General features: G+C 52.6%; 1 protein-coding gene across 1 annotated transcript in view; it reads left to right on the forward strand.

Annotated features, from left to right (window-relative positions):
* The first annotated feature begins 222 nt into the window (after positions 1-222).
* Pacsin1 (protein kinase C and casein kinase substrate in neurons 1) overlaps positions 223-19,199 on the forward strand; it is a 45,734-nt gene continuing 26,757 nt past the window's right edge. Inside the window, exon 1 of the mRNA XM_028888366.2 lies at positions 223-412. The gene's annotated coding sequence lies outside the window, so the exon portion shown is untranslated. The remainder of the gene's footprint in view (positions 413-19,199) is intronic.

The following is a 19,199-nucleotide window of genomic DNA, read 5'->3' on the forward strand; positions in this document are numbered from 1 at the left end:
GTAGAGGAGGGGGTCATCACGCCAAGACTAGACCTCGGCAAGCCTCTATCCTGCGTGCACCCACACGTGAGACGCGGGGATTAGGAGCACGCAGGAGCCACACATCGAGCTGGGGAGCAAGCGGCGGGGCGGGCGCGGCCTCCGGGTACCGCGGCGCGGCCACCTGCGCAGCCACCGCGCCGCCATTGGCTCGCGGAGAAGCCGCTCTAATCCGCGCCGCCTCCGCCCCCGCGCGGCGCTGCGCTCCGCGGAGTCTCTGACCTTCCTCCTTCCCGCAGCCCCGGAGAGACGCGCGGCGGTCGCGCCAGCCTCCTCCTCCTCCCCCGGGAAGCCGTCCGGGCTTGAGGCCGGGCCGCTGCCGCCCGCTTCGCCCCCCGCCGCCGCGGATGGTGTCAGGCGCTCCGGCGCCCAGGTAAGGGGGTCTAAAGCGTGGAGCGAGCGCGGGGTGGAGCGGGGGTGCGCGGAGTCCAGGGCCCCAGTGAGGGATGCAGGTCCCCAGCGTGTGATGGCGTTGGACACAGCCGAGGACAGGTACCTGGAGAGAGGTGGGCGCGCACCCGGGGATGCTCTCGGGCTTAACCCAGGCAGTGCCAGGATGGCCCTGAGCTAGGCCCCTTGCGGGTGCTGAAGGGGAGCCCTTTGCCCTGAGGAAACAGGAGGAAGGTTTGTTGGGAAGCTGGGGCCTGGCCCCGGGTGTTGAGTGTGTTTTTCAGGGACCAGCTGGGATGGGTGGGCCGGTGCCAGCTTGGTGCGTTTGTTATTTCTGGATCAGAGTGGGCTGGGGAGAAGACAGCCGGCGTGTCTGGTTTAGATTACAGGTACTTCCTTCTTTGCTTCCGACCCCTCCCCCCAACCAGCTGGGGTGGGAGGTGGAAGGAGAGAGGAGGTGGGGATGCTGAGGGCCCCCGCAGATGCAGCAGAATCCTCTCTGCGCCACACTGCCCTCCCTCTACCAACCTCAGACCATTTGGTCACGGTCGGGGCGGCCTCCCGATGGTGCTCACCTTTCAGGAGGCTGTGGAAAGGTTAAAGGGGTCACTAATGTGTCTGGGACACGGTGGCAAACCCCAGAGCTTGGCTAGACCCCGCTCCAAGCCCCAGCTTTCCCCCCACCTCCCCCAAGCCCAGCTCTGCAGCCCGGGGGGAAGTCACACACGCGCGCGCGCGGCCACCTTCTTTTTCTAGGCACAACCAGAAATAGCTACCATTGTCAGGGGCCCTGGCACAGCTGGGGTGCAGATTGCCAGCGGTTTGGGAAGCTCTGCCCCCAGCCTGGGGTTCTTATCAGATGTGTGCCTGGCTACTCAGATCACCCTCTCCAAGTAGCTTCCTGACGCCCCAGGTGAGAGGCCGCCTCCCACACCGAGTTCTTGGACCCTGTCAGCCTTGAGGTTATTTATGTCTGGTCTGTCGCCCTCTAGACCAAAGTGTCTTCAGGCTGAGAATGTGATTCGTCTCTTGTCATTGCTCCACCGTCTGAGAAGGGCTTAGCACGGAAGAAATGTTTGCAGAATGAATGAATGAATGAATATGTAAATTCCCAGCAATTGCTAGCAAGCTGAAAGGTGGAAGGGAGCCCCCTCTGGTCTTTCTACTCCACCCCTTCCCACCCACCCCCACTCCCTTCTCCCCCAGGGACCAAAGAGCCATGAAGCTCCTCTAGGCCTGGGGCTGAGGGCAGCCTTCCACCCTGCTGGCTCCTGACTGTCTTGTTGGCCCCCAAATGTCCATGGGGAGTCTGGCCCGTTGTTGAGGGCCTCCCTTTCTTCAAGCCACCGGCTTGGCGATTTCTCCTGGGTTGCTACGCTCAGACCCTCTGTCCCAACTATAACCAGACAATCCAGGTCGTGCTCAGGGCTGGGTGGGCTCCAGCCAGGCTGTCCGGGATCTCCTGGCTCTCCCCAGTGGGCTCTGTGTGTAAAGGTGACATGGGCCTTTGCAGGGCCCTCTTGGCCAGCCTGTGCCACTGTGCCCAGTCAGCTGACCCCATCTCAGCCCCGCTCTGCCCTCCAAAACTCCGAGACTCTTTCAGTTCCTCAGCCAGGCCACACTGGCCTCACCTGCAAGCCTTCGGAAGCCTCCTGGGCTGTGTCCCCCACCCCATCCTCTCCCCATCCTCCTTGGGCCATCTGGTATCACACTGCCTCAGATTCTGAGCGTCGTCTCTCCCTGGGTTATAGAGTCAGTCCTTGGATGCAGGGGGTGTGTCCTGGTCCGGTGTCCCCAAGGCCTGACCCAGAGAGACTTCACTTCACTTGTGAAAGCCTGACATGGTGGCTCCACCTTGACTCTCCCTCCCCAGGAGATGGAGATGCCTGCCTCCCCAGTAGGAGTGAGTGGCGGTGGGAGACCTCACCGGAGAGGTGAAACTTCTGTGGGCCTGGCGGGCCAGGACCATCAGGGAAGGAGCTTGTTGATTTGGGTGTCCCCCTGTGGAAGGAAGCAGGAGGAGGAGCTGAGGCAATGGGTGTCCTGGGTAGGAACAGGATCCAGCCAAGGGCCTGGAACTTACTATGACAAGCATGTTCTGCTGAGCCATACCCCATCCCCTCACTGGAGAATTCTAGGCAAGGGCATTCCCTCTGTGCTATGTAGATAGCCCTGGACCTTAGTTCTACATTTTTCTTACATTTCTTCTATTATTATTATTATTATTGTTATTACTATTATATTATTATTACTATTATTTATTTATTTATTTTTTAGACAAGGTCTCACTCTGTAGCCCTTGCGCTGTCCTGGGAACTCACCTAGTAGAGCAGGTTGGCCTCACACTCACAGAGATCTACCTGCCTCTGCCTCCCGCGTCTTTTTATTATTTTTTGTTATGTGTAGGTGTGCATGTGAGTGGAGGGGCCTGTGGAGGTCAAAGGTGTTGGATCCCTTGGAGCCGGAGTTACAGGTGGTGGGAAGCTGCCCAGTGTGGGTGCTGGGAACCGAACTGGGTCCTCTTCAAGAGCAATGTGATCTCTTAACTAACTGCTGAGCTTTTTTCTTAAAGAAAAACAGAACGAGAACGACCTTCCAGGCCTGTGAGGTGACCCCGAGGGTAGAGAGGCATGTGCCACCAAGCCTGATGACCTGAGTTCCATTTCTGGGACCCACATGGTGGAAGGAGAGAACTGACCCCCACAGATTGTCCTTTGACTTCCACTCATGCTGTGGCAAATAAATGTAAAATAAAAGAAGAAAAAAAAAACCCGACTTTTCAAGCCAGGCGTGGCTATACATATCTGTAATATCAGCGGTTGGGAGGCAGATACAGGATAATTAATCATTCAAGGCCAGCTTTGGCTACGTGTTATGAGACTGTTTCAAACAACATGCTTTCGTTTTTTCTTTTGTTTTTTTTGAAACAGGGTTTCCTCTGTATAACAGTCCTGGCTGTACTGGAACTCACTCTGTAGACCAGGCTGGCCTCAAACTCACAGAGATCCTCCTGCCTCTGCCTCCTGCGTGCTGGGATCAGAGGCATGTGCCAACACCACCTGGCTTTTGGTTGTTGTTCATTTTTTCTTTTTTTAGTGATTTATTTATTTGTATTTTATGTGCGTTGGTGTTTTGCCTGCATGTATGTCTGTGTGAGGGTGTCAGATCCCCTGGAACAGGAGTTATAGACAGTTGTGAGCCACCATGTAGGTGTTGGGAATTGAACCTGGGTCCTCTGGAAGAGCGGCCAGTGTTCTTAACCACTGAGCCATCTCTCCAGCCCTCCATTTTTTTCTTATTATCAAGTAACTGGTGTTTGCTGTGGATAATTTAGAAATTCACATAGGACTGGAAAACCATTAACCATCATTGGAGACATCTGCTTGCCATGTGTACCCTGCTGTTGGTTTTATTGTCATCAAAGACTGGGATGGGATGGTCAGGGTCCCAAGAGGTACCCCAGCAGGAGCCACCCACCCACAGAAGCAGAGCTTCAGTTCAGTGGCAATCGCAGATGACCCCACAGGCTCTGAACAGCTGGAGGGACTGTTTCAGAGGTGTGTCCAGTTAGGTCCCAGCATCCTCAGGTCCTGCTGCTGGGGACCCGTGCAGGGCATCTATAGAGGGGACCCAGCAGCCAGGGCAATAGATGATGCTCACTTCCAAGAAGAGTAGAGGAAGGGTGGAGGTGGGCTGAGGAGGCGGGAGCTTGGATGCCAGCCAAGTGAGTGCTGCCAGTCAGAAGGGGAGTGGGTCTGTGGGGTTGGAGAGATGCCGCACACCTTCAAACCGGGGTTCCCGAGGGCTGGGAGGACCAGAGGCCCTGGCTACCTTTTAAGCCTCACTTCCTGTGAAAATGTTGGTGGGAGGATGGTTTATTAGTTAAGAGCACTGGCTGCTCTGGCAGAGGACCTACCTGGGCGTGACTCCCAGCACCCACATGGCAGATCAAAACTGTGCTTCAGTCCCAGAGCATCTGGAACCCTCCTCCCTCTTCTCGTCAGGTACCAGCTGCACTGACCTCATCAGGTACCAGGCGCATGCGGTACACAGGGATCCATGCATGCAAAACACTTATACACATAGAATCAAATAAATATATCAGACAAAATTAAATGCTGGGATAGGGCTGTAAGAGAAAACACAGGGTGCTGGGTTAAACGGTAAAATCTGATTTTGATCGGGGATGTGGCTCAACATAAAGTACTTGTGTAGCATGCCTGAGGCCCTGGGTTAAATTCCAGCACTAAAAACGAAGTTCAGAGAAACAAATTTATTGGTTCATTTTTAGCATAAATATATTCCAAGCCCAGTGGTGGTGGCACACATCTTTAATTCCAGCACTCGAGAGGCAGAGGGAGGTGTGTCTCTGTGAGTTCGAAGCCAACCTGGTCTACAGAGTGAGATCCAGGACAGGCTCCAAAGCTACACAGAGAAACCCTGTCTCAAAAAACCAAAACAAAAAACAAACAAAACAAAACAAAACAAAATCCCAAACGTTGCATTACATACTTGTATTTAAAAGAGGGTTTTTCATGATATCTTGATGACAGAGCACCTGCTCCATGTTCTCCCGTGACAGTCCTCGACTTAGCCCTTATAGGAACACTTTTATCTGGGGCTTTTGCCCCTCAGAGGGTAAAGATGCCAGCTGCGGACTGGGGACTCGGAGGGTAGAAGAAGATAACACAGTCGTCCTGTGAGCCCCTATGAGTGTGTGTACTGTGGCACGCACTCACACCCCTCCACGGTAAATAAATAAGTGCGATGATTTAAGCTTGATTTGCCTTTTACCTGTAATTTGAATTGTCCCGGTGTCCTTTGGCCTCTCTAGCATGGTTAGGGATGGAGAGGGGAAGAGGGCAGAGCCTCCTATTTGCTGCTTTTCTGTCCTGGTGGAGGGGTTCTGGGTGATTGAAATGAACAGAATTAACAGATTGTGTGTGTGCGCTTGTGTACAATGTGCAAGTGTGGCGGTTAGGGGTCGCCTCAGGCCTCGCGGGCCACCTTGCTTCAGACATGGTCTCCTGTTCTGTTCTGCTCTGTCCAGACTTCCGGGGGCCTCACGGCTCTTCTGTCTCCCTGTAGGAACACTGGGATTACAGACACTGCCATGCCCAGCTCCAAGTGTGTTCCCAGGATTCCGACTCCGGGCGGATGCTCACAGGGCAAGCCTGTTACCCACTGGGCCAGCGCCCCAGCCCACAGAGCAGTTTGAATAGAGGGTGCTTGCCCATTCAGATGCCCAGGAGAGGTGGAGCTTCTAAATAAGGTTAATCCAGTCAGCACAAATCCTAACAGTAAGCCTTTTCCTGGCATTGGGTGTGGAGGACAAACCCTCGCATCTCTGGGGGAGAGGGCGCTGGCACCCCCTTTTTTTAGCAATCCCACTTTGGGGTGATCCCAGCAGGTGCAGTCTTAGTCTTGGCTGGACAGCGATGGCCAGCCAGCTGCGCCCAGGAGGACCTGATACGGTCAGACCCACCCACGCCAACTGTAGGGGCTTCTTCCTTCTGCTGTTCAGTCAGCCACCCTCTGCTGTGTACCAGGCACTGTTGTAGGTGCCTGGGGACATTACGGGGCCGGGGGAAGGACATATGGATAGGGCAGAGCAGGTGACTTCACCTCCAGGCAGGCTGGGGCCGTCACTGGTCTCAGAGCTTGGGCAGGGATGCTGAATGCTGGGTGGCCACTGTGTGAGCAGCAGATTCAGAGGAAAGGATGGTTTGTCTAAAGAGGGGAGGGGGCATTCCAGGCTGACTCAAAGCAGGAACAGACGTTGGGGGCTGGGGTTTTGGGGCTGGGGAGGAGATCCAGGCAGGACTGAGGGGGATAGAGCCAAGAGATTGGTGAGACAGCAGGTAATTGATGATGTGGACATTTAATTCATTCGTTTGTTTGTTTGGGTTTTTCTAGATAGGGTTTCTCTGTGTAGTCTTGACTGTCCTGGAACTCGCTATGTAGACCAGGCTGGCCTCCATCTCAGAGATCCGACTGCCTCTGCCTCCTGAGTGCTGGGATTGAAGGTGTGTGTAGCTAGAGTTTTCCTGCCTTGCCCACACAGTCAGGACAAATCTTTGTCACCTGCCAGTCCCACAGCCGCTCAGACCTAACCAAGTAAACACAGAGACTTATATTGCTTACAAACTGTATGGCCATGTCAGGCTTCTTGCTAACTGTTCTTATAACTTAAATTAATCCATTTCCATAAATCTATACCTTGCCACGTGGCTGGTGGCTTACCGGTGGCTTCACATGCTGCTTGTCATGGTGGCGGCTGGCAGTGTCTCCTTCTGCCTTCCTGTTATTTCTCCTCTCTGTTAGTCCCGCCTATACTTCCTGCCTAGCCACTGGCCAATCAGTGTTTTATTTATTGACCAATCAGAGCAACTTGCTATACAGACCTCCTCCCCCAGCACAGCCAAGTGCAGACCATCTCAGACACCTGCACTCAGGCCGTGGTCCTAATCATCCTCTATGTGGACCTGCTGGGTAAAGCCACGAGGAACCCGAGAACAGGCTCCCACAGGACATACAGAACATTCCACAGCAGGTGTGCACTATCACTGCCTGGCTGCTTGTTGGTTTCTTTCTTTCTTTCTTCCTTCCTTCCTTCCTTCCTTCCTTCCTTCCTTCCTTCCTTCCTTTCTTTTCTTTCTTTCTCTTTCTTTGTTTTTAAATAATGTCTCATGTAGCCCAGGCTGGCTTTGAACTTCTGATCCTCCTGTTTCTCCCTCCTCAAAGCTGGGATTATAGGCGTGTATCCAGCATGCCTGGCACTGATGATAGACATTTTAAATGACTTGCTTCATTGAACCTTCTAGAACAGGTGGCCCAGGCCTCAACCAGTCCTCACAGAGCCCTGAGGAGACCCTTCATTCCTCAGCCTCATTCTGCAGCACCTGAGCCTTTCTGGGGGCTCACACGCCATCTGTGACTTTCCTGGGTCACTGTCACCAAAGAGGTGGCTATGGCAGGGTGGGAAGGCAGGGCTGGGAGTCCAGGCTAAGGACCCCATACTGACTCACTGAGGGTCTTTGGGCCACTTAGGGCCTCTCTTGGGCTGTTTTCTCTTCTGCCTTTTAAAAAATCCTTTATTTATTTGAGACGGGGTCTCACTTGGTCACCTTGGCTGGCTTAGAACTTGCTGTGTAGACCAGGCTAGTCCTACTTTATTTTGAGACAGGTTATCACTAAATTGTTTAGACTCCCTTTGAGCTTCCTCTGTAGCTGGCTTTCACCTTAGAATTCTTCTGCCTCATCCTCTTGTATATTTTCTTTTTGTTGGGGATAGGTGGCTAGGGATTAGCTCTAGGACTTGACAAATCTCCTCTGTCTTTAATTTGTAAAATTTTTAAATGGTTTTTTGAGACAGGGTTTCTCTGTGTAGCTTTGGAACCTATCCTGGAACTCACTCTGTAGACCAGGCTGGCCTTGAACTCAGAGATCCACCTGGCTCTGCCTCCCCAGTGCTGGGATCAAAGGTGTGTGCCACCAAACCCAGCAATTTATAAAATTTAAATAAAGATTTATTTATTAAGGGACATGGAGGCACAAGTTCCAGGCCAGCCTGGTCTACAGAGCAAGTTCTAGGACAGCCAGGACTACACAGAGAAGCCCTGTCTGGAAAAACAACAATGAAGACGTATTTATTCATGTATATGGGTGTTTTGTCTGCATGTACATCTGCACCCCAGAAGAGGGCATCAGAATTCATGGGTTTATAGTTATAGATGGTTATGAGCTGCTGTGTGGGTGCTGGGAATCGAACTCAGGTCCTTTGAGCAGCCAGTACTCTTAACTGCTGAGACATCTCTCCAACTCTATTTGTAAATTTTTTATTGCCAAAAATATAATTTATATGCATAGAGAAAGTGGCATTTATGTCTACCTCTCCCTTGTCTGCCTTCTCCAATAATTCGATCATTCAAATCAAATCTCAGGACACAGCTCTAAAATAAGGGCTTTGAAATTTGTTTTTTTGTTTGTTTTTTTTTTAAATTTTTTTTCTCTAAAGATTTATTTATTATACAGTGTTCTGTCTGCATGTATGTCTGCAGGCCAGAAGAGGGCACCAGATCTCTTTATAAATGGTTATGAGCCACCATGTGGTTGCTAGGAACCGAACTCAGGACCTCTGGAAGAGCAGCCAGTGCTCTCAACCTCTGAGCCATCTCTCTAGCCCCCTCTTTGTTTGTTTTTTTGAGACAGGGTCTCACTATGTAGCTTTGACTGTCCTGGAACTTGCTATGTGACCAGGCTGGCCTCGAACTCACAAAGATCCACCTGCTTCTGCCTCTGAGCGCTGGGATTAAAGGCGTGTCCCACCATGCCTGGGCTTAAGGAGTTTCTTAAATGAGGCTAGAGAAATGCTGAGTAGTTAAGAACACTGGCTGCTCTTGCAGGGGACCCAGGTTCGGTTCCCAGCACCTACATGGCAGCTCACAGACATCTGTATCCCCAGATTCGGCAGATCCTATGCCTTCTTCTGGACTCCAAGGGCGCTGAATACATGTAGTGCACGTGAATTCACACAGAGACACATACATACACATGAAAAGAAATAAATGAGTAAATAATATTTTAAATTTTTTTTTCCAAGATAGTGTTTCTCTGTGTAGCTTTGGCTGTCCTGGAACTCTTTCTGTAGATCAGGCTGGCCTTGGACTCAGAGACCCACCTGGCTCTGGCTCCCGAGTGCTGGGACTAAAGGTGTGCGCCACCATCTACCTGCTACAAATAAATAATTTAAAAAATATTTTACTACTAAATATTTAAATTCCATTTGTGTGTGCGCGTGTGCGTCAAGCACACACACACACACACACACGCACACACACACACACTTATGTGGGGGTCAGAGAACAACTTGCTGGAGTCAGTTCTCTCTTACCATGTCGGTTTCAGGGATCAAACTCAGGTTATCGGCGTTGGCAGCAAGCACCTTTACACACTGAGCCGTGTTGTCCGCCCAAGATCAGGACTTTCTCTGGGCAATTTTCTCCGTTTTTCTTCTTCGTTCCCTCCTCCTCCTGCTCCTTTTGGCCGTAGCACTGGAGACAGAGCCCAGGGCCTTTCACATGCTAGGAAAGGGCTTTACCAGCGAGCTCTGCCTTCATCCCAAGAGACTTTGTCTCGCTGAATCGCCTACTATTTATTATACCTAAGAGGGAACAATTCATTAATGTCATCAGTTGTCATTCAGGACTCCCATTTCCTGTTGTCTCAGATGGATCCTCTTCCCCTCCCTCCTCCCCTGTCCTCTCCCTCCTCCCCTGTCCTCTCCCTCCTCCCCTGTCCTCTCCCTCCTCCCCTCTCCCCTCCCTCCTCCTCTCTCCTCTGTTCCTCTTCATTCTCCCCCCTCTCCCTTCACCACCTCTCTTCTAGTTTAAGAGCTGGGTGTAGTGGTGCACACCTATAATCCCAGCACCTAGAATGTGGAGGCAGGAGAATAAGGAATTTAGGTTAGCCTCCGATACATGTCAGATTTGGGGGTAGCCTGGGCTACATGAGTAGCCTGTCTCAAAACAACAATCGAAAGAAGGGAACAGAAGACCCAGATCAGGCCTGTGCTCTGTGACTGGCTGAGGCCCTGGGTCCCTTTCCTCCGTGTCTTCTGCCTCCTCTCGCTCCTTGGTGAGCAGCCATCTGCCCTGTCTGAACAGGCCACAGCCTGCCTCTGCTGACTGCAGTGCCACCCTGCTGTCCAGAGGCCCTCTGTCCTCTGTGAGTTGGCAGCTGGGTCCATCTGTCCCCTGGTGCTGCCAGCTGCAGGAAACATCTCAGCTCCGCCCTCAGGACCCCCAGAATCCACACCCTGCCCCGACCTCCTCTCAGCCTCCACCAGATGCTTCCTTCCTTCCTTCCGGGCTGCTACCTCAGGACTGCCGGCTCCTCCTGAGCTGAGGAACTATCCCTGTTCTCTGCAACTCTTTAGTGACTTCCCTGCCACTCAGAATGAAACACAAGCCCTGTAAACAAAGAAAGGCCCCAGCCAGCACAGTGGCCCACGCCTTTAGTCTCGGCACTCGGGAGACAGAGACAGGTGGATCTCTGTGAGTTCTAGGACAGCCTGGTCTACAGAGTGAGTTCCAGGACAGCCTGGGCTACACAGAGAAACCCTGTCTGGAAAAAAACAATTAACAAACAAACACATAAATATATAAATAAATAAGCAAGCAAGCCAGGTTCCTGCTTGGGAGATGGATATAGGAGGGTCGGGAGTTTAAGGTCCTCCTCTACTACAGAGCGAGTTCCAGGCCGGCCTGGGCTGTAGGAGACCCTGTCTTAAAATGTCAGGTGGGGATGTGGCTCTGTGGGTGGCATGCTCTGCCTAGTGTGTCCTTCCAGGCCGGAGGCTGCCGGCTCCCAGCTGTGTGCTCACTGCACCAGATGCTGAATGAGTCAGTGTTGAGCGTGGTCTGAGTGCTGCCTGTTCAGAAGTGAAGGACACGCTCTGTCCTTGTTACCTGGTGCTTCTGCCCAGCACCCCGGTTCCCCTGCAGAGCGTCTGCAGCCCGGCTTCCCAGTGACAGCCTCATGCTGGGCGCTCTGCTGGGCTCCTTCACAGTTTACAGTCCCCCGGCTGCTTGGTTGGCCTTGTTTTATTTTATGTTATTATTTATTTATTTATTTATTTATTTATTTATTTATTTACAGTGCTGGGATACAACCCAGAGCCCAGTATGCTGGGCAAGTGCTCCCCCACTGAGCTACAGCCCCAGGCCTCCATTTCCAGTTGCAGATGGGTAGATTGAGCCACAGCGGGGCCTCATGCTTCCAGCCACAGTCCCTCAGGAGTGTGTGATTCCAGTGCCAGACTGTGCTGAGGCCTTTTTCCTCCTGCCGTCCTCCTCCCCACCCCCCTTTCCTCCAGCAGGGTATCCGGTGTCTCCTTATCACCGGCCCCATCAGGCTCCAGCCCCCCTGCCCTGCCCGAGCTGGGTATTGGGTGACTGGTTGCCATCTCACCTGCCCTATTTGGCGGGCTCCTCTGATGGATCCTCCCTGTGTCACAAGGTCCCGGCCTCACCTCTACCCTGTTCCCATGTTCCCATGCTCAGGTGCGTGGTTGGTGCCTCCTCTCCCCTGGGCACACGCGGCTTGGTGAGCCCAGTGGGCTGGGCTGGACCAACAATAGGGTCCTAGATGCTGAGAATGGCTGGCCGCTGCCAGGGGCTTCAAGCCAGACTCGCAGGAATCAAGTCTTGAGATACTGAGGAGGGAATCAGGGCAGAGCCAGGCTGCCCGGGAGATGGGCGTGAGCAGGAGAAACCGGATGGCGCCTTCCCTAGAGTCTCTTCTCCAGCCCCTTCTCTCCCTGTCCCCCACTGTCCAGCTCCCACGGCGCTCTGACCACTCGCTGCTCCACAAGGCCGGGACAGTGGAGGCGGAAGCTGCCTGAGGTGCGGGGGCGCCCTCAAGGGCTCTGCCCCCTTGGCAACAGTCAGGGAACGTTTATGTGAGGGGGTTTTGTTCTTTTCTGTTGAAACGGGGTCTCATGTATCCCAGACTGGCTTCAAACTCACCGTGTAGCCAAAGATGACCTTGAACACCCGATCGTCCTGCTCCTGGCTCCTCCAGTGTGCACAGGCGTGTGTCACCCACGCCCAGCTTCTCTGGTGCTCAGGACAGAATCTGGGACCTCATGCATGCTGGGTGAGCAGCATAAATTGGACCCTACCAATTGAGGTATGTCCAAACCCATGCCTGTTTTTTTTTTTAATTTTTTTTAAGATTTATTTATTTGTTATGTATACAGCATGTATGACTGCAGGCCAGAAGAGGGTGCCAGATCTCATTACAGATGGTTGTGAGCCACCATGTGGTTGCTGGGAATTGAACTCAGGACCCCTGGAAGAGCAGTCAGTGCTCTTAACCTCTGAGCCATCTCTCCAGCCCCCCCTTTTTTTTTTAAAAAAAATATATAAAAGCTTTATCACTCTTTAAAATTACATTGAATTTATTTGTATGCATGTGCACATACCCGCCATGGCATCCAGGTGGGGTCAGAGGACAGAGTTACTTCTCCTTTTCACCACGGGGGTCCGAGGGATTGAACTCGGGTCGGCAGATGTGTGTCAGCTGGTGCCGCTACCTGCTGAGCCACTCACCAACCCCTCCTTTACTTTTGAAACAAGGTCTCATGTAGCCCAGGCTGGCCTCAAACTCCCCTCCTCCCGCTTCTGTCTCTCAGGGGCTGGGATGACAGGCATGGGCTGCCACACCCAGTTAAGAGTTTTCTTTACAGAAGAACTCCTGGGGCCTTAATACGCCGTGGTGGGTTACAAATGTCAAGGAAGTGCCAGGACTTAGAAGCCGTCAGGATGCCCTTAAGAAGTTCGTAAGTAGTGGGCAGTTTGTCCAGACAACTGTTTAGCACTCAAAGACTGGAGCCATTAAGGCTTGGAAGGGCAAGGCTGAAGCTCAAATGCATTACAGAATTAGTGATCCACTGGGAAGGCTCTGTGGCTGTATGAGGGCCAAGGGAAGGAAAGTCTGCAGACACTAGAGAGAGCAATGGTGCCAGGAGCTTAACAGGCACGGGCTGGGTGGACAGACCTTTCAGAGCAAGACAGCCACTCTGTGTGGTCCTGTCACAGCAGACGCCCGTCATCGTCACACCTGTCAAAACCTGTGGACTCTGCCGCACCAGTGTGAACCCCAGCAGACTGTGAGCGTGGAAAGTGATGATGCCTTCGTGGGGGGTGGTCAGTTGTGACAGATGTCCCTCCTGGGTGCAGGGTGCTCTAGGTAGGGGAGACCCTGTCGGGAGAGGCTGGGGGATGTCTGTGCCTCCTGGGTGCAGGGTGCTCTAGGTGGGGGAGACCCTTTTGGGAGAGGCTGGGGGATGTCTGTGCCTCCTGGGTGCAGGGTGCTCTAGATAGGGGAGACCCTGTTGGGGGAGGCTGGGGGAGCTGTCTGTGCTTCTGATCACTTTAGCTGTGACCTTATGTGGGAGTCTGAATGTAATTGACCTCATAAGCTCATAGGAAGTGGCATTATTAGGAGGTGTGACTTTGTTGGAGTAGGTGTGGCCTTGTTGAAGGAAGTGTGTCACTGTGGAGGCGGGCTTTGAGGTCTCCTACGCTCAAGCTATGCTCAGTGTAGACACAGTTTACTTCCTGTTGCCTGCGGATCAAGATGTAGAACTCTCAGCTCCTTCTCCAGCACCACGTCTGCCTGCATGCGGCCATGTCCCGCCATGATGATAATGAACTGAACCTCTGAAACTGTAAGCCAGCCCCAGTTAAAGGTTTTCCCTTATAAGAGTTGCTGTGGTCATGGTGTCTCATCACAGCAATAGACACCCTAACTAAGCCACCCTAACACTGTCTTAAAAATAAAAGGAGGCTGCAGAGGTGTCTCCACGGCTTAGAGCACTTGTTACTTTTGATCTTCAGCACCCACAGAGTGACTCAGAACAGTTCCTTACTTAAGATCCCAGGGATCTGACGCCCGCTTTTGGCCTCCTTGGGCAAAACATGAGTTGTGTGTGTGTGTGTGTGTGTGTGTGTGTGTGTGTGTGTGTGTCTGTGTGTGGTGTATGTGTGGTGTGTGTGTGTATGTGTGGTGTGTGTGTGTGTGTATGTGTGTGGTGTGTGTATGTGTGTGGTGTATGTGTGTGTGTGGTGTATGTGTGTGTGTGTGTATGTGTGGTGTATGTGTGTGTGTATGTGTGTGGTGTGTGTATGTGTGTGGTGTATGTGTATGTGTGGTGTGGTGTGTGTGTGTGTGTGTTTGTGGTGTGGTGTGTATGTGTGTGTGTATGTCTGTTGTGTCTGGATGTGGTTTAAGGCCTAAAACACCACCCCTGGTCCCTTTTTCTTTTACATGGGAGAAAGGACAGTCTCTCTCAATGGGGGACGGAAGAAACATCTTTTGTTTTGTGGAAAGAGGCAGAGCATGGTGGGACAGGGACCAGAAAGCAGGGAGCAATGTGGGGCACTGTCTTTGGCTGCTCCCCTTTTCTCAAAATAGGTAGCATGGTTGTCAGATTGGGGGAGAAAGGTGCTATGAGGCATCTTCCACGACCTCCCACGGCCACCGTGGGACGTGGGCGCCACCATCCCTGCTCTGCAGATGAGAAAACAGTAGGGAGGTGGTAACTGGCCAGGAAGGGCAGGATTGGTGTTTGGAGGGGTCTCAGGATGGGGCACATCCCCTGTGTGGCGGTTTGTCCCCTCCAACCTCACAGTTAAAGCTTGTCACCAGTGTGCAGGTACTAAAATGTTAAGGTCTTAGCTGAGCCAGTGCCTGGTGGCACACGTCTTTAATCCCAGCACTCGGAAGACAGAGGCAGGCGGATCTTTGTGAGTTCGGGGCCAACCTGGTCTATAGAGCGGGTTCCAGGATAGCCAGGGCTACACAGAGAACCCGGCCTGGGGGAGTGGGGGTGGGGGAAGAAGGTTTGGAGACAGGAGGTTTAGCTGCAGGAAGTTGCTCATAGGACCTAGTGAGGTTGGATTGTGTTGAAGCAGAAGACACAGTAGGAGGCCTCAGTTGACCCAGGCCAATCCTGAGAGTTGTCCCATATTGAGATGGGGGCCAGGTCTTTATACCTCCTCACTGGTCAGTCACAGGGCACAGGCTGTCCCCAGGGAGAAGGGAACCATGGGCCAGGCTCTTCCCTTTAGCCAAGGGCAATACCCAGAGGAAGGACTGAGCTGTGACCCCACATCTACCAGGTGCCCTGGCAGGGCACTCCCAGGCACTCCCAGCATCCCCTGCGGTCCTTCTCTAGCTGTGGGAAGTCTCTGCTCTGGTAACAGTTCACTCTGCTTGAGGAAGCTTCCAAGGGCCGGGCCAATGACGAGCTGCAGCACCGTGGTGGCGCTGTCTCTCCCTGTCAGCACAGGGTAGGGAGGGGATACCAGGGACGCCCACCCACAGACTTCTGCCCAAAGTAACAGCCCTTCCTCAGAAACCTCTGTGGGCAGCGAGGCCTTGCTTCAGGCTCGCTCTGTGGAGCCTGGGGGCGGTTAGTCCGCCAGCAGGATGAGCCCTGTTGGGCTGGCCACGGCACCTGAGGAAGTGGGGCTGCCATCGCTGAAGTCATGGGGTTTACGGGGTCCAGTGGGACCGGGAGGCCTGGTGTGTAAACCCACAACGCTTCGGGCTGTCACCGGGTGTGGTTCTGGAGGAGATGGGACCCCCTGGGGAGGGGGCTGAGCACCACTCAGTGGCCAGTGTGTAAACTCCTCCAGAGATGGCTCTCCAGCCCCGGAGGTACTTCATGGTGCTTCAACTGCGTAGTTTTATGGCCTTTATTATTATTTTATCTTACTGTTAGTTAATGAATTAACTTATTTTTAAGAGAGGGTCTTACCATGTAGCTCTGGCTGCCCTTGAACTCAGAGATCTGTCTGTCTCCACTTCCAGAATACTAGAATTAAAGGTGTGCATTACGACAGTTGGCCTTTTTATTTATTTATTTTTACGTTTTTGAAGGCTTATTTATTTCATTTCATGTGTGTGAGTGTTTTGCCTGCATGTATGTCTGTGTACCATGCGTCCATGGAGAGCCAGAAGGTTGCCTCCCTTGGACCTGGAGTTACGGGTGGTCAGGAGCCACTGTGTGGGTGCAAGCCTTTCGTCCCAGCACTTGGGAGAGAGACACAGGGGGAACAGGGGTTCAAGGCCAGCCTGAGCTACAAGTAAAAAGAGTGTGCAGTTAGACTCTGGGGACCCAGGCCTGGTGAGGCTTGGGAGCCCCCAGTACATTGGGGTGCAGAAGCTCTGACCTCACTAACCACAGTCCAGCTTCTGAACAGAGCCTTGAAAGAGAAAGGGGTGGGTTCTGGAAGTGGGCAGAGCCAGTCCTGAGGCATTTCTGGAAGATGGAGGCTGAGGCAAACCAGTTCATCCTGGATTGCAATCTGTAGTTCAGTCAGAGGGTCTCTGTTGATAACTCACCATTTTACACAGGAGACTGGCCTCAGTTTCCCCTTCTGTAAATCTGATGCTATGTTCTCTTGTACCTTGGGGGGCTGCTGGGAGGACAAAGGAAACTGTCCCTCTGAGGCTGTCCCAGGAGGCTGGCAGGGTGAGTCACCGCTGCAGCCGGTGTCCTCAGGAGCTCTACAGGAGTCAGCCTCACAGCAGGCTGGATGTGCCAGGCCGCCTGGGCTTGCTGTCTAGTTGTGTGATGATGTGTCTGCCGGGGCTGGATGAGGGTGCTGGGATCACAGCCCTGCTGCAGACATTTCCCTGGAGGCCCCAGGTTCCCTAGATCCACAGAGCAGTGGGTCCCCGACATGCTGCATGGCAGAATCAGCAGCATCCAGACCACGGTTCCCTGTGTCAAGCGGATATAACGTGGACAGGCCCTCCAGAAAGCACCTCAGCAATCCCTACGAAAGTCACACACACACACACACACACACACACACACACACACAGACAACACACTCATATACACAGAATAAATAAATCGTTAAAAGTAAAATATTAGGAAAGTAAACTAAAAGCAGAAATGCAGCTGGGCCCCCCGAGGTGGCTCAGCAGGTGAAGGCGCTTCCTGACGAGCCTGAAGACTGCCCCCCCCCCACCAGGAGGGACCCACATGGCGGAAGGAGAGAACCGCCCTGTGCACATTGTCTCCTGACCTCCACGTGTGTGCTGTGGCACTCACTGGGTTGTCTAGGCCGACCTTGAATTTTTTATCCTCCAGCCTTTGCTGTGTGCTGGTGTTACAGACGTGAGCCACTGTGCCCAGCTATACAGAATGTACATGATTCAACAACGGTTTAAAGCAGGCATGCAGCCGGGTATGAGGCGTGGTGGCTCCCAACTCTAATGCCAGCACTCAGGAGGCAGAGGCAGGAGGATCTCTGTGAGTTCTAGGCCGTCCAGGGCCGCATAGTTAGACCTTGTCTCAAAACAAAAGCAAGAAAATGAGCATATAGGACCGGAGAGACGACTCAGCGGTTGGAAGCACCGGCTGTTCTTGCCAGTGATCTCTTCCCAGCCCCCACACCAGGCGGCTCCAACAGCCTGGCACTTCATCTCCAAGGGGAATGACACTCTCCCACCCTCCCTGGGCATCCACACACACTGGACATAGACACACAGAAACGTAATAAAAATTAATACTTTTTAGCAGGGCTGTGTTGGTGCACACTTGGGAGGCAGATACAGGTGGATCTCTGAGTTCAAGGCCAGCCTGGTCTATAGAGTGAGACCCTATCTCAAAAAAATAAATAAATAAAAATAAAAAACAGTAAAAAGGATTGTAGCTGGATGGTTGGGCACTCGCAAGGCCCTGGCTTCCACCCCCAGCTCTGCAAAAATAAAACCCAAAACAAGCAGGAAAGGAGCTTGAATAGATATTTCTCCTGAGAAGACATGCAGATGGCCGGTGAAACAGTGTCCAAGGTCAGTAATCGCTAGCAAAATGCAAATCAAGTCCACAACAAGATGCCACTTCACACTCACTGGTAACGGCCATTAGCCTAAAAATAGAAAATGGTCATTGTTGGAGAGGATGTTGCAAAACTGGGACCCTGTGCCTTGCTTGCATGGGACTAGAAAGCCGCACCGCCATCAGGGCGGGCGAGCAGCTGGTCCTCCATGTGATCCAGGAATTTAAATCTTTGTTTTCAATTCAATTTCTGGGTACTGAAAACTTTAAGCCCCTCAAAGACTCCTTTTAAAGAGAGACTGATCGATACTGGGCCCAAAGTGCCGTTGTTCCCAACAGCTAAAGGGTAAAAGTAGCTCTGCTGTTCATTAGCGGATGAACGGATAAACAGAACATGGTGTGCATATAACATGGAATATTACCGAGCCCTGACAAGGCTGATACATGTTACTGCACGGGTGACATGGAAGACACTGTGCTAAGTGAAAGAAGCATGAGGTCCTGAGTTCAAGTCCCCAGCACCCACCTTTAAAAGCCAGGTGTGGCCAGGGCTCCTTGGTGAGCTGGAGAGATGGTTCAGCCATTAAGGACACTTATTCTTGTTTTGTTTTGGTTTTGGTTTTTGGTTTTTTCAGCACAGGGTTTCTCTGTGTTATCTCTGGCTGTCCTGGAACTTGCTCTGTAGCCCAGGCTGGCCTCGAACTCAGAGATCCTCCTGCCTCTGCCTCCTGAGTGCTGGGATTAAAAGTGTGGGCCACCACCAGCTCAACTTGCTTTTTAGTTTTTGTTTTGAGACAGGGTCTCATTGAGTTAATCCAGTCTGACTTTCATCTCTTGTAGCCCAGGCAGGCCTTGAACTAGCCATCCTCCTGCCTCAGCCTCCCAAGCTGGGATGGCAGGCCTGAGCCACAGCAGCAGCCTGTTGTTTATGCTTTAACAAGTGCCCACTTCTGCTGAAAAGCTTTGGCCACATCAGTCTGGGATTAGTTGCTCCCAGGGGACAGTTGGCAATGTCTGCATGTTTTTAACATGTCTGTAGGTGGGTGCTGCTAGTTCCTGGTAGAGGGAGGCCAGAAATGTTGCTCAGGTCCCATAGTGCCAGGACAGCCCCATGCGTCAACCAGTGCTGAGTCAAGAAACTTTTCTGGAAACCAATCTCTGTGTGTGCGCCCCCTGTACCTCCCACTACCCGTGTGTGTGTGTGTGTGTGTGTGTGTGTGTGTGTGTGTGTGTGTGTGTATGTGTGTGTGCATATGTGTGTGTACAACCTTGCTGGAGACCAGTCTCTGTGTGTGTGCCCCCTGTACTCCCCCCTACCCATATGTGTGTGTGTGTGTGTGTGTGTGTGTGTGTGTGTGCCCCCTGTCACCCCCATATGTGACTTGCACTGAAGACGGAACCAGGCTCT

This window comes from Peromyscus leucopus, chromosome 16_21, assembly GCF_004664715.2.
Source record: "Peromyscus leucopus breed LL Stock chromosome 16_21, UCI_PerLeu_2.1, whole genome shotgun sequence".
Classification (NCBI taxonomy): Eukaryota; Metazoa; Chordata; class Mammalia; order Rodentia; family Cricetidae; genus Peromyscus; species Peromyscus leucopus.